Consider the following 15,568-nt stretch of genomic DNA (forward strand, 5'->3'; position numbering starts at 1 on the left):
TGGGTTAGGATTTTGATTTTTTAGATCTTGTGTAAGCCATAAACGACATATGATTTTTGTAAATTTTATTTTTGAAATATGTACACAAAGAAGAGAAAGGTCTTGAGCCTATGACCAGAGCCCTAGCAGCACACACCAGTGACAACCGAGTCGCAGCCACTAGCAAACCTGCGCCCCCGCGCCTGCAGCTTGCGCCCTTTGCGTCTGCATGCCTGTGCCTGCTGCCCGTACCCCTCGCCTGCGTGCATGTGCCTACTGCTCGCACCCCTCGCCTGCGTGCCTGCACCTGTGTGTCTACATGCCCAGCCACGACACTGCCCCGATGCACCTATCCATGAGCCACCCGAGCTTTTGAGGCTCACATGTGCTGTCGGCCCTAACCCTGTGGCACCACACTTGGTGCCCAAAGCTAGATCCTATTTTTGTGTGAATTATCTTTTATTTAATTAATTTTATATTGTTTGATTTAAAAGTTTAATTATCTTTTTTATTTTTATTAGAAAAATAAAATATCTTTTAGTTGGTTAAGATCTTATCTTAAGTTTAAATAATTATTTAAATATGATTTTTTTTAATTATTTAAATTCAACTAAATTAACAAGATGACAAAAATGGTTATTTAATCAAAAGTTAGTTTTAAGTAAATAAATTAGTTAAAAGTTAGTTTCTAATTAGTTAATTGGGCCTAACAAATTCCTAAGAATTATAAAGAAAGCCTAAAAGACAGGACAAGCATTCTTGGAGTCTTGCAAACAACTTAAGGCTTTTCTTTTTTATGATTTTATTTCTAATTTTTCAAAGGGTTGTAAATTTAGAAATATCCAATAGTACTCAGTTCATCATTTATTTTTTATTTATTTATTGAATTTATTTAAATAAATATTAATTAATGCTTGATTGATAACATGATCATGCATTAGTCAATTGCATGTCATTCATTATTCATGTATCTTTTAGAAACATGATTATTTAGGATTGTCCTAATGGTTTATATGAATTGTTTTGGAGAAACCAATTGCATGTAAACTACTAAGTATTAAATTAGTTAAAATTTGGTAAAATCACACCATAATAAAGGAAATAGTTTTTATAGGCCTTTAAAATAACCAACTTTATTTAAAAAGTGTTTTAGTATTGTTAGATAAATGTAATGTGTAATTATTTACATCACATTAATTGTACAAACATGCTCTTTTATAATTAAAGGTATTTTGTAATTAATTACATCATAGGGTTATTAATAAACTAGTAATTAATTTGGAATTAATTAGTTTAATGAAACACATTATTTATAAAATAGTAAGTGGGAGAAGGTGAACATCTCAATGTAACATTTGATCTCCATTTAAGTACAACAGCGTGAGATATGAATAGGGCCTTGTTACGCCCAAATTTTGAGAATAAATAAGTAGCCTCAAAATGTAGCCTCGTAAAGAGTATACTCGAAAATAACAAGTGTTGGCAGTACACTTGTATTATTTGACATGCAATTCCAGATCTGTTATCAGAGTTCGAGCATGAGTTGCAGGCTCGAAGATACCAATATTCTCTGAAGAAAGAGTTTGTCTGAATTAATGAATGAGGAGGAGGAAAAAATTGGAATGATGCGATCGAGGCTTGGCTAGTCTTGAAAGAGCGTCAACACAACGTTCGAGCTCAAGGGCACGTTTATCACACAGAGAATCTGTTAGGAAATCCCTATTTCATAGGGATTTGTTAACATCGTGTATCAAAACCCTATTTCATGGGATATTACTTAATTAGCGCATTTAATTAATATTATTAATGCGGATATTTTGAATGTGCATGATTGATTGTAACTTCCCTAAATTAGGGGAAGACATTCGTACAACCAGGTCTATAAATAGCCAGACTATGTCATTTGTATTCACGCAAAAATTGGTATGGGAAAGAAACTCTGCCAAATTGCTTTCATTTGAAGCTTTGAGAAAATATTAATAATAATAGTGGTTGGAAAACTTATGCAAGATCTAGTTTATTTTCAGTACCAAGCACTGCTGGAACTGGGAATAGCCAAGCACCTTCGGTAGTTTGGAATGATAACCCTAAACCTGTCAAGAACAACCCGGAGCTTGTCCGAGCCAATTTCGGACCTTCCAGTCCAAATAATGGGAGGCCACCACCCTCGCCAATAAGGCATGCACCCTCTCCAATAAGATATCCCTCTCCAGCTCGAGAGGTACCCCAACCAGATCCCAGTGGGAACTGTTGAGAAAACTTATTCAGGATCTTGTTTATTTTAATGTAAATCGTATATTAAACATATTAATATAAGAAAACCTAGAACATGTTTCTAAAATTGAATTCATACAGAGATAATGGTAATAACACTTACATTATTGTGTAGCGGAATGATTGAGTCATTCCTTCAGTTTCTTTAACCCTTGTATCCTTTCTGTCCCAGGGTATCACCAAGAAACTGAACCGTTCTTCAATTTCCTTTACAGCCTTCCAAAGTATCCTTAGAATCACCTAGACTAGAGTGGACAATTCTCAACACATGAGATAGATACAATAAGAAGAAGAAATAGAATGGAATATTGAGGCTTAGAAAATGACTTATGCTGTAGAGAGAATCTAAAACCTAGAGCATCAAGAACAGATCTTCTGATTTTCTATCAGATAGTCTTTCTGTAATTTCAAACATCTGTTTTTTCAACTGTCACTTAGCATTCCTTTTATAGGCTCAATTAAGTCATTTATTTTAATTATAAAAAAATCAAAATAATAGATAATATCAGCCTAATGGTTGAAATTATCATGGGCTTTAAGCCCGTGAAATTTCCAATTTAATTATCAGTCAATTAGACTTAAAATCAAGGCCTGTGTTATTTTCTATTGATTAATTAATAAAATAATTATTTAAATCCTGTATCAAATTAATTATTTATAATTTGAACCTTGATTTAAACTTATTTATTAATTTAGATACCAATTTATCTTAATTAATAAATTTGCCCTAATTTCTCTTTTCTTCTCTAAATTACATAACTCTGTGAAACTATCCAAAATTGGCCTGATCAACTTTGATAATTCTAATTGATAATTAAATTAATTAATTGAGACAATTTAGATGATTTTATCCAAGGTACAATAGGGACCAAGGGCCTATGAAATCAAGCTCCAATAAGTTATCATAAATTTTACAAATAAATTTACTAACTTATTAATTCCTCGTGACTCCACTAAAGACTCGGAATTGCACTCTTGAATTCATAGAACGCTCTATAAGCCATATAGATACGTTATTAATTATCCATTGTTACAACCATAATTTTTCACTCAATCCTCTATAGACGGTCTACAATGAAATGGGACAAAAATACCATTTTACCCCTTATTGTATTTTATCCTTAAAACACTTAGTTCCTTGTAAATGATATTTCAATAAACTAATATTAATTACTGAAATGAGATCTCTATCATTTAGCACCATGAACCAAACTAAAAGGAAACCATCGTTTCACTTCTTCATTAGAAGCTATAGATGTTCATATCTATTATTAACACTCCCACTTAATTATATTACCGAGTTCCCAAGATGTAAGTATGGGCTACTCCGTAGGGTAAGCTGGTAACGAACAAGTCAAAGAACTCAAATAATACAATCAGTTAGAATACTAACCACTCAGAATTGAGATTAAATTGACCTATGGTCAACTATATGATATGACTAGAATAGATAATAACAGTGTGTTTACTTATCCTATCTACTGTCAATATTGGTCCAGTGCGATGTAACAAATATATCTCATCTTATCTACTTTGCTAATGTTTTGGAAAGAACATAACACTGCGATGTGTAAGTAGATCATATCGTATATTTGCAAGTCAATGTAAATCTTGTGCACTGACTAATCTTATAACTAACTTATTTTGAACATATAATCATATTTATATTTCACTGTGATTACATCACTATAAATATGATTAGCTATATACTCGAGATTTAATAGAAGTTTATATTAAATAAATAATCATGAAAATAAAACATGTGAGAAAAGTGATTGACCAAGTCAAAATTGATTTCTATTCTTTTATTGATAATAAAATGAGATTACAAAGAAATTGGGTTTTAATTACGGCATAAAACCCCCCAACAAACTCCCACTTGCATTAATTGAAATTAATGCCTTAATTTTATTATTCCCATTTCCTTGATATGCCTATCAAATGTTGCTTCTAGCAGTGTCTTCGTAAACGAATCCGCAAGATTGTCTTTAGATGCAATCATCATAACCTTCACACCTCCCCTGGCCACATATTCTCGAATTATGTGATACTTCCTTTCTATATGCTTACTCCTCTTATGACTTCGAGGTTCTTTTGAGTTTGGCTATTTCTCATGTGTTGTCACAAAACAACGCAAGCGGTTTATCCATATCTGGAATAACACCAAGATCTGAATAAAACTTCTGTAGCCTGGCTATTTCCTTAGCCACTTCGATGCAGCTATGTATTTAGCCTCCATGGTGGAATCTGAGATCGCAGACTTCTTTACGCTACTCCTTATCATAGCTCCACCCCCAAGAGTAAACACCATTCCAGAAGTAGACTTCCTATCATTGACATCAGTCTGAAAATCTGAATCGGTGTAGCCTATAAGGTTCAGAACACCACCCTTGCAGACTAACATATAATCCCTAGTCCGTCTTAAATACTTCAAGATATGCTTAACTGCTATCCAATGTTCTGGTCCTAGGTTTGACTGATACATGCTCACTACTCCCACTTCATAGCAGATATTTGGTCTAGTACATAACATAGCATACATCAGACTTCCAACTGCAGATACGTAAGAAACTTTTCTCATTGCATCTTCCTCTTCAAGAGTCTGGGGAGACTACTTATTTGAAAGATGAATTCCATGGTGAGACGGTAGACGTCCTTTCTTGGAATTTGTCATTGAGAAATGTTCAAGCACTTTATCGATGTAAGCTGCTTGAGATAGAGCTAAGAGTTTGTTCTTTCTATCCCTAATGATTTGGATACCTAGAACATAACTTGCTTCACCTAAATCCTTCATCTGAAATTGAGTGTTTAGCCAATTCTTCACATTTGACAATTTCTTAACATTGTTTCTAATGATTAAGATATCATCTACATAAAGAACTAGGAATACTGTAACGCCCCGCTAATTAGGGTCTGTTACCAAGTGTGTTTAAAAATCAGTGCTGGACATGCTAAATAAGTCATTTGGACTAAACAAGTGATTAAGCCACTAAAGGTTTAGGTATTAAAAATTTTGGTCAAGTCATAAACATTTTCTTTAATAAAAAACTTTGTCCTTTACACGGGATCCCAAAAACATAAGTTTAAAAGTTGGTTATATCACCAAAGTTACATAATATAGCCGACCTAAGTGGAAAAAGTTGGGTTCAACCCTAGCTTCCTTGAGTGTCTCGACCATGGTGATCGAGCGGACTGCATATGTACATGTCACTGCTATCGCCCTCCGACTCATGTCTAGCCAAGCTTCTTTTTACCTTTACCTGCACCATGAAGCACCCGTGAGCCAAAAGACTCAGCAAGAAAACATATTCAACAATTCACTGAGTAATACATCAGACTAACAGTAATAACTGAAACTAGAAAAAACATTATACACATTAGCAGGCATAGAGTTGCTCAAGTGCGTGTCACACTCCCTTTCAATTTGTTTGGCATCCGAGCTAGTCAGGTGCTTGGTGCACCCCCAGGGTGGCCCAGCCATAGTGACCTTCGCTCCACATGCGTATGCCAATCTCAGCTAATAAGCTGAGTCTTACAAGTCCTCGACTTGTGAGTCAAGCCTTGTATACCCTCGACTTGTAAGTCAAAGCTTAAGGCCCTCGACTTATAAGCCGAGCTTCAAAGACCCTCAACTTATAAGTCGATCCCCTCAACCTGATGTACCATCGACTAATAATCGATCTCTAACTAGATATCACAACAATTCCTTGGTTTATAAACCGAGCTCCCTAGTCACAACAGACTATCACATACACCATTTATCATACATATATACAGATACAATGTATTATAATACATTTAATCAAACTTACATAGGCATAATCATAATCATGCGCATTCACAGGCCTAACACCCAAATAAATATTATACTCAGCATTCGGGCCAAGCCCCAATCATGTTCATCATATTCTGGGTGCAGTTTTCTTACCTTCGGTCCAAGTCCAAGCTACCAACAAACGACTCTTAAGAACAATCCTTGATCCGAGCCCCTAGCGTTGGCCTAGTCACAACCATGAATAAGAATTTCATCAACAACGAGTGAATCAAGGCTTCTAAACCGAGTCCAAGCCTTCAGGACATCGAATTCCACAAAACACTGTAGTAGAATCGATACCGAGCCCAAAAGGTTGAGTTCCCGCACTCAAAACCTTCTCAGGGCCAAAAACCCCCTTAAGAGTCGAGGCCCCATGCTCATGTGCCACGGCCCACCCCAATCAGAGGCTCAGCCTCTTAAAACATCAGACACGCGTCACGGCCCAGCCTAAGAGGAGCCGCGGTGCGCCCTCACGATAGAGCCCTCCTTGGCTTCCTTTTGTTCTAGAGGGTCGCGGCACACGAAGAACATAGTCTCGGCCCGACCCCTCAAACCCAGAATTCTGGGTTTTTCCTTTAGCCGAACCCAACCAAAAACAACCCAATACACTCAAATCTTTAATTCAAACCCCATAATTAGTATAACTCCTTTCTAGCAATAAAACCTAACTAATAACTTGGTTAAAACTCATCAAAAATCTAGAATTTACACTCCAAACTCTAAAACATGCAAACACTAAAGCTCCCAACAAAATCATAGAAACATCATGAATAAATTTGAAACTAAACCTTACCCTAAGATGATAACACCCTTGAGCTAATCCCCAAGTTTCCCAAGCTCAATCCTTCAATTTCCTAAGTTTTGCCCTTCAATTTTCTCAAGATTCTCAAACCACCAAGAAGAGGGAGAGAGAGATACGATAGAGAGAGAAAATAAATCTATTTTTTGTACTCTTTTTTGTTACCCCTCAGCTGAAGAAACCTATAGTTAATCTCTAATTAGGCACAAATGACCTAAATGCCCCTAGGCCAATTTAATCTCTCCAAAGCCCTCCAAGGGCAATCCTGTCAATTGCCACTTCCTGTGATTCCCCGAGTGTTCCTCTAAATCCCCAAATATCCCCAAATAATAATCATTTAATCCCCCATTACCCGATAAATCCTACCAAAATACCCCCGAGCTCACTACGAGCCGGGTATTTTACCCTGTTGTGACTTTTCCGCTAACTTGCACACTAGGATCACCTTGTGTCGAATAACCCAAATATATCCATGTAGTGTCCCAGAATATTTACTTAGCTAGGTAGATAGTAGTAGTATTTAGTATTAGTTTGTAGTATGTTAGATCCGTGAATTTTGGTTCAAGCTGGGACTTAGTTGGACACTCATAGCAACAGTTATGGATTTTATAAGTTTAACCTATAGTTTAAGAATATTAATTATAACATAAGGTTTGATTAATATTGCTGGTCCTAGAATTATATTATTATAACCTAAGGTTTAGATCGAACTATTAAGAGCATGACACTTGTCATAATCATGTTTATTAAGGATTTAAGTATTTTAATGAATAGTTTAAATAAAAGAAAGATCTAGAAGCTCTAGAACCTTCCAGAAACTGTTAGGAACACGTGTAGACTTAGTCAAAGTTGTTTTATCAATTCAAAATATGCTGAAAAAGTGCAAATACGTGTTTGATATATCAACGTATGTCGATATATCGTAGTTATATGGGCCGATATATCACCTACGGAATACACGTCGACTTTGCACGAACATTCGAGCAGGGCTCGGGAAAATGGCCCAGGCGATATATCGCCCAGGGTAGGTAATATTGAGGATTTCTGGGTGTCTGATGAACGAAAATTCAAATCTTTTTCATTTTATATTCATTTATTTATTCAAATTAAAAGGTGTTACTTTCACTCCTTGAAATCTATAAATAGGACCTAGTACTCAGCCATTTTCTTCATTCTTCAAGCATTTGTTTAGAGCCTCCAACTTGCTAGTGTTACTATAGAGGGAAACACTTGGGTTTTTGGGTTAAAATTTTATTCATTCTAAGCTTTTCTAAACACTTGGGAAGTGAGATATAGGAGATTTCGGTATCGAGGTTTAAATCAATTCATAAGATCATTCAAGGTATTCTTATCCTTAAGTTCAGTTCTTTACGGTTCTTTAGTTTTCTTTTCAGATCCTAACTCTTGTTTATAATTCTTGGTTAGGTGTTTGAGTTTCTTGAAAACTTAAGGTTCTTCTCAGTAAGTTTCTTCTTTGATGGTTTAGTTTTATTTTCATCTCTTTTCTTTAGAAACAAACCATTCTTACTTTTGGTTTTTAGGAGTGTTCTAATCTCGTTCTTGTCTCCATATCCCGGTTTTTGGTAAGGAAAATAGGATAGATTTTATGTGTTTATGTTCTTATGTTATGATATGTTTTATGCTATGATATGTATATATATAAATATGTCTTGTAGTCATTTGGGGCTTATAGTTGCTTAGATGGCAAACCCCAATATTTTTATGTCGCTTGGGGCTTATAGTTGCTTAGATAGCAAACCCCAAGAATTTTGATCATTTTCATGGTTTAGAGTTATGATTTACCCTACCTCGATTAGTAGAGAGAGGACCTAGATGGGTTATCATATAATACCATGTGATCTAACCTACCTCGATTAGTAGACAGAGGACCTAGATGGTTTATCACATGCCATGTTAATGAGTTAGTGGCCATTAATATTGTAGTTGTATATGTTATATGTTTTTATAATCATACGTTTTGTATTATATGTTTATGATAAAGTCTTATGTTTATGATTTATGATTTATGTGTTAGTAGATTTTCCTTGCAGGGCATTAGACTCATTCCTTTATTTTTAGCTTGATGTAGGAAAATGAATGGAAGGCGGAAAGATTCATGGCAGCTTGGCTTGTGTGTTAAAGATGAATGGATTGAATGGACTGCGTGTCGATCGAGGATGAAGTTATTTTTTTTTAGTCTTTTGAATTATGTTTCTTTTGTAATTCTGCGCTTAGTTTTTTTTTAAACAATTGATTTAAGTTTATGGTTTATATTTTTATGTATTAAACAATGGGTACCCATACTATATTTTACTTTGTATTTTGCACAATATTTATTTTGGGGTTTTAAATAAAGTTATGTTATTTCCTACGAATGTTCCCAAAATAGTAACTATGTCTAGTAGTTTTAATGGTCCAAGGACCTAGAAATAGTTGGGTCATTATAGTTGGTATCAGAGTAACAGTTCATATGCATGAAGTTCTCCTTGATACACACGCACAAGCTCTGAATCTAACCGCCAATGTAAGTGTTTATGTTTATTATGCTTATGTTTATGTTTATAGCTAACGTTTTAGCCGTTATGTTTTCAGTTAAGAATGGATGGAGCCTTGACTATGAGGATATCCGAGCCATTAAGGCATTGAAAAGGATTAGAGAGCCAAGGAATACAGTAGGAGTGTTAGAAAGAATCACTCAGAGATTAATCTTGTTCCACAAGGAGGTAGACCACCTCCAAACTACTAAGCAAATTATGATGAGAGCTACAGAGCAATATGTCTTAGTAATAAGGCTTTTTAAAGATTTTCCTTCTGTAATTTCAACTTTAGAAGAAATATGGGAGACTATATATGATGAAGATAATTTACCGGTAGCCATGAGATATTATTTTCTCAAACTTAGGTTCACCTCTAAGTTGGAATTTCAATTCATAAATGAGCAAAAACATAGAATCTTTATGAATCCTCCCCGAGGAAATTTTGAGGCTCAAGATAATAATGATTATGAGGAGATAGATGATGATATGTTAGATGAACACTCAGATGTAGAAGATCCTGATTTTTAGATTCACCCTAGTTATGTTAGTTTAGTTTATTTATTTTATTATTTCTGCATTTATGATTGTACTTAGTGAAAAACATTTTTCCAAATGAATATAATTGTTATTTTTGAATGACATGTAAGAGTTTGATTTTTTTATAATCATAATAAATAATAAATTTAATGAATAATGATCAAGTTCGGTGAGGGTGGATACAAATCAATGGACCGGGTTCTATATTGAGAGTTAGGGGGCCATAGTAGTGGGAACGATTTTACTGATCCCAACCCTCCCTCAATATGGTTAACTTTGGGACAGCGATGAGTTTCAAGCTTGAAAATTAAGTCATATAGGATGATTAGAAACAAACTTAGAAATAATGAAGATGACTTATTTTTTTTCTAAGTATAGAAACACACCCTAATTATAAAGAAGGCTTATATAATTTTTCATAAGAAATCATAACTAATAGGTACGAGTTATGTTTGCTTAGATTAAGTTTTTGCGTTAGAGCCTATTACGATAAGTTCTAACATGTTTTTCTCGACTGTTAGAACTTTGCTGAAGATGTCGCTCAGAAGGTCTACACGCACAAGCGCCAATGCCTCCAGCGTCGCTCATGAGACTAGTGAAGCCCCTCCAGTTCGAAGAAGGGGAGCGCGTGCTACCAATACTGCTACTAGTAGATGTGCACCGCCGCCTCCGGTTGACAACACCACTGAAATTGGAAGAACTACTTCAGCAATAACGCCAACAGGCTCAGCCTCAGCCGCAACCACAACCTCATCAAATGGCTCAGGCACCCCAACAAGTAGTTCCTTATGGGGGATGGCCAATGGCGAACTATGCGCCCTACCCAGCTTAGTACATGGAGCTAATCTACGTGCGGCTTTAAGCAACATGCTCCAAACTTTGAAGGGACAACCGACCCCTTCAAGGCGAAAGAATGGCTCAGGAATGTAGAGTCGATCCTAGAACACATGAACCTCTGTAATGCAGATCTCATATCTTGCGTTTCTTCTCTTCTAAAGAAAGATGGTAGAATATGGTGGGACTTAGTGCAGCAGACTAACGATGTCGCCACCATGACATGGACTAGATTTGTGGAACTATTTCACAATAAGTACTACTACTCAGCAGTCATTGGTACGAGGGTAGAAGAGTTCACCATTCTGAAGCAGGGCAACTTATCGATAGCAGAGTATGCTTGACAGTTCGACCGACTAGCCAAGTTTGCACCAGAGTTGGTTCCTACAGAATTTTTTAGGGTTACAAAGTTCGTTAGAGGACTCAGACCAAAGATTGAGCTAGGAGTCAAGCTAGCAACTCTTGGAACCACTTCTTATACCAATGCTCTAGAAACGGCTTTAGAAGTGGAAAGGCTTTAGACGAATGTTAGTAAAGAGGAGGCCAGCAAGCCTGAACCTAAGCAGCAGAATCAACCTCAGAACGGTCGGAACCACAACAACAACCATTAGCATAGCAGGAATAATGGCCAGAAGAGAAGGCATCCTGACAACAAGCAATCTGACATTAACAAAAGAGCACGGACTAACAATGGAAGTAGTAGGTCGGGTTATGTAGACTACCCGCAGTGCTCTAAGTGCCAAAAGAAACATCCTGGGGAGTGTCGTGCAAACACCAAGGGATGTTACAATTATGGTCAGGAAGGTCATCGACAGAAAGAATGTCCACAGCTCAAGTAAGAAGAGAAAAGGGACAACAAGATGGTTCCTTCCAGAGTCTTTGCCTTGACCTAGGGTGAAGCTGAAGCTAGTAATAAATTGGTCACAGGTCAGATTCCTATCCTCGATAATATATGTTCAGTATTATTTGATTCAGGAGCAACACACTCGTATATCTCGTTAGGAATGATAGAGAAATTAGACAAACCTTGTGAATGATTTAGAACTAGGTTTGTGATAAAATTTCCTTCGGGTAAAGTAGTCCTATCATCAAGGATAGTACGAGACGTACAGATCAAAATCAAGGATGTATGTGACAGCCAGTATCCCGTGATTCGTAGGGGGAAAGATCAGGTAAAGTTGTGCAATCCCACATCGCTTGGGGAAGGTAGTGTGATGATTCTAAGACTGTGTAGGTATGGGACTACACAGTTGAAGATGACTTAAATGGATTGATGGGTACTACCTATATCAACAAGATGCATTTTCTTTTCGGTAGCACATCACTTGAGAACTCCAAAGTTAAGCGTGCTTGACCTGGAGTAATCTCAAGATGGGTGACCTCCTGGGAAGTTTTCTCAAGAAGCGTGCGAGTGAGGACAAAGCATGCTGGAAAAACTCGTGTTAGTTTGTAGAGCCAGTTGTCATTCCAGGAAGCAGCCATGGTGACGTGGGGCATTACAACGTAGAACTAGAAGGAGACCTGATATAGTTAAAGATCAAAGACTTCGACGTGATACTGGGCATGTATTGGTTAGCAAGGCATGACGCAACCATCGTCTGCAAACGCAAGCAAGTGATGTTCGAAACTCCTAACGGTCAAAGACTATGTTTTATAGGAAAGGTTTTGGGACTACGAACACCGCTTATTTCATATCTCAAAGCTTAGAGGATGATAAAGAAATGATGTCACGCGTTCTTAGCCAATGTCACGGATGTGGTAAAGGAAATACCACTAAAGGTTGGAGACATCCGCATCATAAAAGAATTCCCTGAAGTATTTCCTGACGACTTGCCAGGGTTGCCATCAACTCGAAAAATTGACTTCACAATCGAGCTAGTACCAGGCACCGAGCCTATCTCAAAGGCACCATACCGGATGGCACCAACCGAACTCAAGGAGTTAAAGTCGCAGTTGGAAGAACTCTTAGACTTGGGTTTCATTAGACTAAGCCATTTGTCATGGGGAGCATCGGTTCTATTTGTGAAAAAGAAGGACGGAAGCATGCAGATGTATATAGATTACCGCGAGCTGAATAAGGTGACAATTAAGAATAAGTATCCGCTACCCAGATTGACAACTTGTTTGATCAACTCTAAGGAGCGACCGTGTTTTCCAAGATTGATCTACGGTCCGGGTATCACCAGCTCAAGGCATGGGAAGAGGATATTCCCAAGACAGCTTTTAGAACTTGTTATGGACATTACGAGTTTTTAGTTATGTCTTTTGGTCTTACCAATGCTCCAGCCGCATTTAGGGATTTAATGAATCGGGTCTTCAAGGATTACTTGGACAAATTCGTCATAGTGTTTATCGATGATATTTTGGTGTACTCCAAGGACGAAGTCGAGAACGAGGAACATTTAAGAATGACCATGTTGCGACTGAAAGAGCATCAACTTTACGCCAAGTTCAAGAAGTGTGAATTTTGGCTTTCTCAGGTAGCATTCCTCGGCCACATAGTATCCAAGGACGGAGTTGCTATAGACCCAGCAAAAGTAGAGGTTGTGAAGGATTGGCCAAGACCAAAGAAAGCGTCAGAGGTAAGAAGTTTTTTGGGGCTAACAGGCTACTATCGGAGGTTTGTAGAAGGCTTCTCTAAGATAGCCACTCCACTTACCAACCTGACCTGGAAACAACAAAGATACAACTGGACGGAAAAATGTGAAGAGAGCTTCCAGTTGCTTTAGGATAAGCTATGCTCAGCACTAGTACTTTGTCTACCGACACCCAACAACAAGTTTGTAGTCTACTGTGATGTGTCGAAGCAAGGTTTGGGTTGTGTGTTGATGCAGAATGACAAAGTAATTGCCTACGCCTCAAGGCAACTGAAGGAATACGAGCAACGCTATCCAACACATGATATAGAGTTGACAGCGGTGGTCTTCGCATTGAAAATCTGGTGCCACTATCTTTATGGAGAATGGTGTGAGATATATACGGACCACAAGAGCTTAAAGTATTTCTTCACGCAGAAGGAGCTCAACATGAGGCAGAGCAGGTGGTTGGAACTAGTAAAGGATTATGACTGCGAAATCCTATACCACCTTGGAAAAGCAAATATAGTTGCTGATGCACTAAGTAGAAAGGGTTATGGGAATCTAGCAGCGTTATCCGGAATAGAAAAGCCGCTTCAGCAAGAGCTGATCAATGCCAGAATAGAAGTAGTCATTGGTAAACTGGCTAAGTTTTCCATCCAGTCAAGTCTGTTAGAAGAAATACAGATCGGGCAAGGGCATGATGCCACATTAGTATCTCACATAGCTGCAATTAAAGATGGCAAGGCCACAGATTTCTCTATATCAAGACAGGGGTTCTTGAGATATAAGGACCGGGTATGCGTGCCGAATGATCATGGAATTAAGATGAAGATTTGAGAATAAGCGCACAATACCCCATACTCAGTTCACCCAGGGTCAACCATGATGACTCACGACCTTAAGGCATTGTATTGGTGGCCAGGAATGAAGAAAGACGTAGCAAAATATGTGTCTAAATGCTTAGTATGCCAGCAAGTGAGAGCAGAACATCAGCGGCCTGCATGCTTATTACAACCGCTTAGTATCCCATAATGGAAGTGGGAAGACATAGCCATGGATTTCATGACAGAACTACCACGAACAAATAAGCAGCACGACTCGACTTGGGTATTAGTACATAGACTAACCAAGTCAGCTCACTTCCTGCCTGTCAAGACTACGTACACAGCTGATCAGTACACAGACGTTTATGTCCAAGAAATAGTAAGACTACATGGAATCCCTAAGACCATAGTATCCGATAGAGGATCGGAGTTTACATCGAGATTTTGGGGAAGCTTGCAGCAAACCATGGGTACCAAGTTAAGTCTTAGTATAGAATTTCATCCTCAGACCGACGGTCAGTCCGAGCGTACCATACAGATTTTAGAGGATATGTTGCGCGCTTGTATACTTGATTTCAGAAGATCATGGAGTAAGTATTTACCACTAATATAATTCTCCTACAACAATAGCAACCAGTCAACGATCGGGATGGCACCCTATGAGTTACTTTATGGAAGGAGGTGTCGATCGCTATTACAATTGGATGAGGTAGGAGAAAGGCAACTTCTTAGACCGAAAGCTAATAGAGAAGCTCAGAATGCAGTGGTGTTGATTAGAAAGCGTATGCTCGCTGCTCAGAGATGATAGAAAAGTTATGCGGATGCCAAGCGGCGTGATGTGGAATTCAAAGTCAGATATCAAGTCTTCTTAAAGATATCTCCTATGAAAGGTGTGAAGCAGTTTGGGAAGAAATGCAAACTTAGTCCCCGGTTTATAGGTCCTTTTGAGATATTGGACAAGGTGGGAACAGTTGCATATAGATTGGCCCTACCTCCAAGTCTAGCAGATAGCCATAATGTTTTCCACATCTCGATGCTGTGTAGATATGTGTCAGACCAATCTCACATCCTCAAGTACGATACGATAGCATTCCAGAAAGACTTGAGTTACAAGGAACGACCGATTAGCATCCTAGATAGAAGAATGAAGGAATTACGGTCTAAGAGTATTCCAATAGTCAAGGTCCTATGGAGTAATAGTTCTGAACGGGAGGTAACGTGGGAGTTGGAGGAAGACATGTTAGCTCAATATCCAGAATTGTTTGGTAAGTAAATTTCGGGGACGAAATTCTTTTAAGTAGAGGAGAATTGTGGTGTCCCAGAATATTTACTTAGCTAGCTAGATAGTAGTAGTAGTTAGTATTAGTTTGTAGTATATTAGATCTGTGGAT

This window comes from Humulus lupulus, chromosome 1, assembly GCF_963169125.1.
Source record: "Humulus lupulus chromosome 1, drHumLupu1.1, whole genome shotgun sequence".
In the NCBI taxonomy this organism is placed as follows: Eukaryota; Viridiplantae; Streptophyta; class Magnoliopsida; order Rosales; family Cannabaceae; genus Humulus; species Humulus lupulus.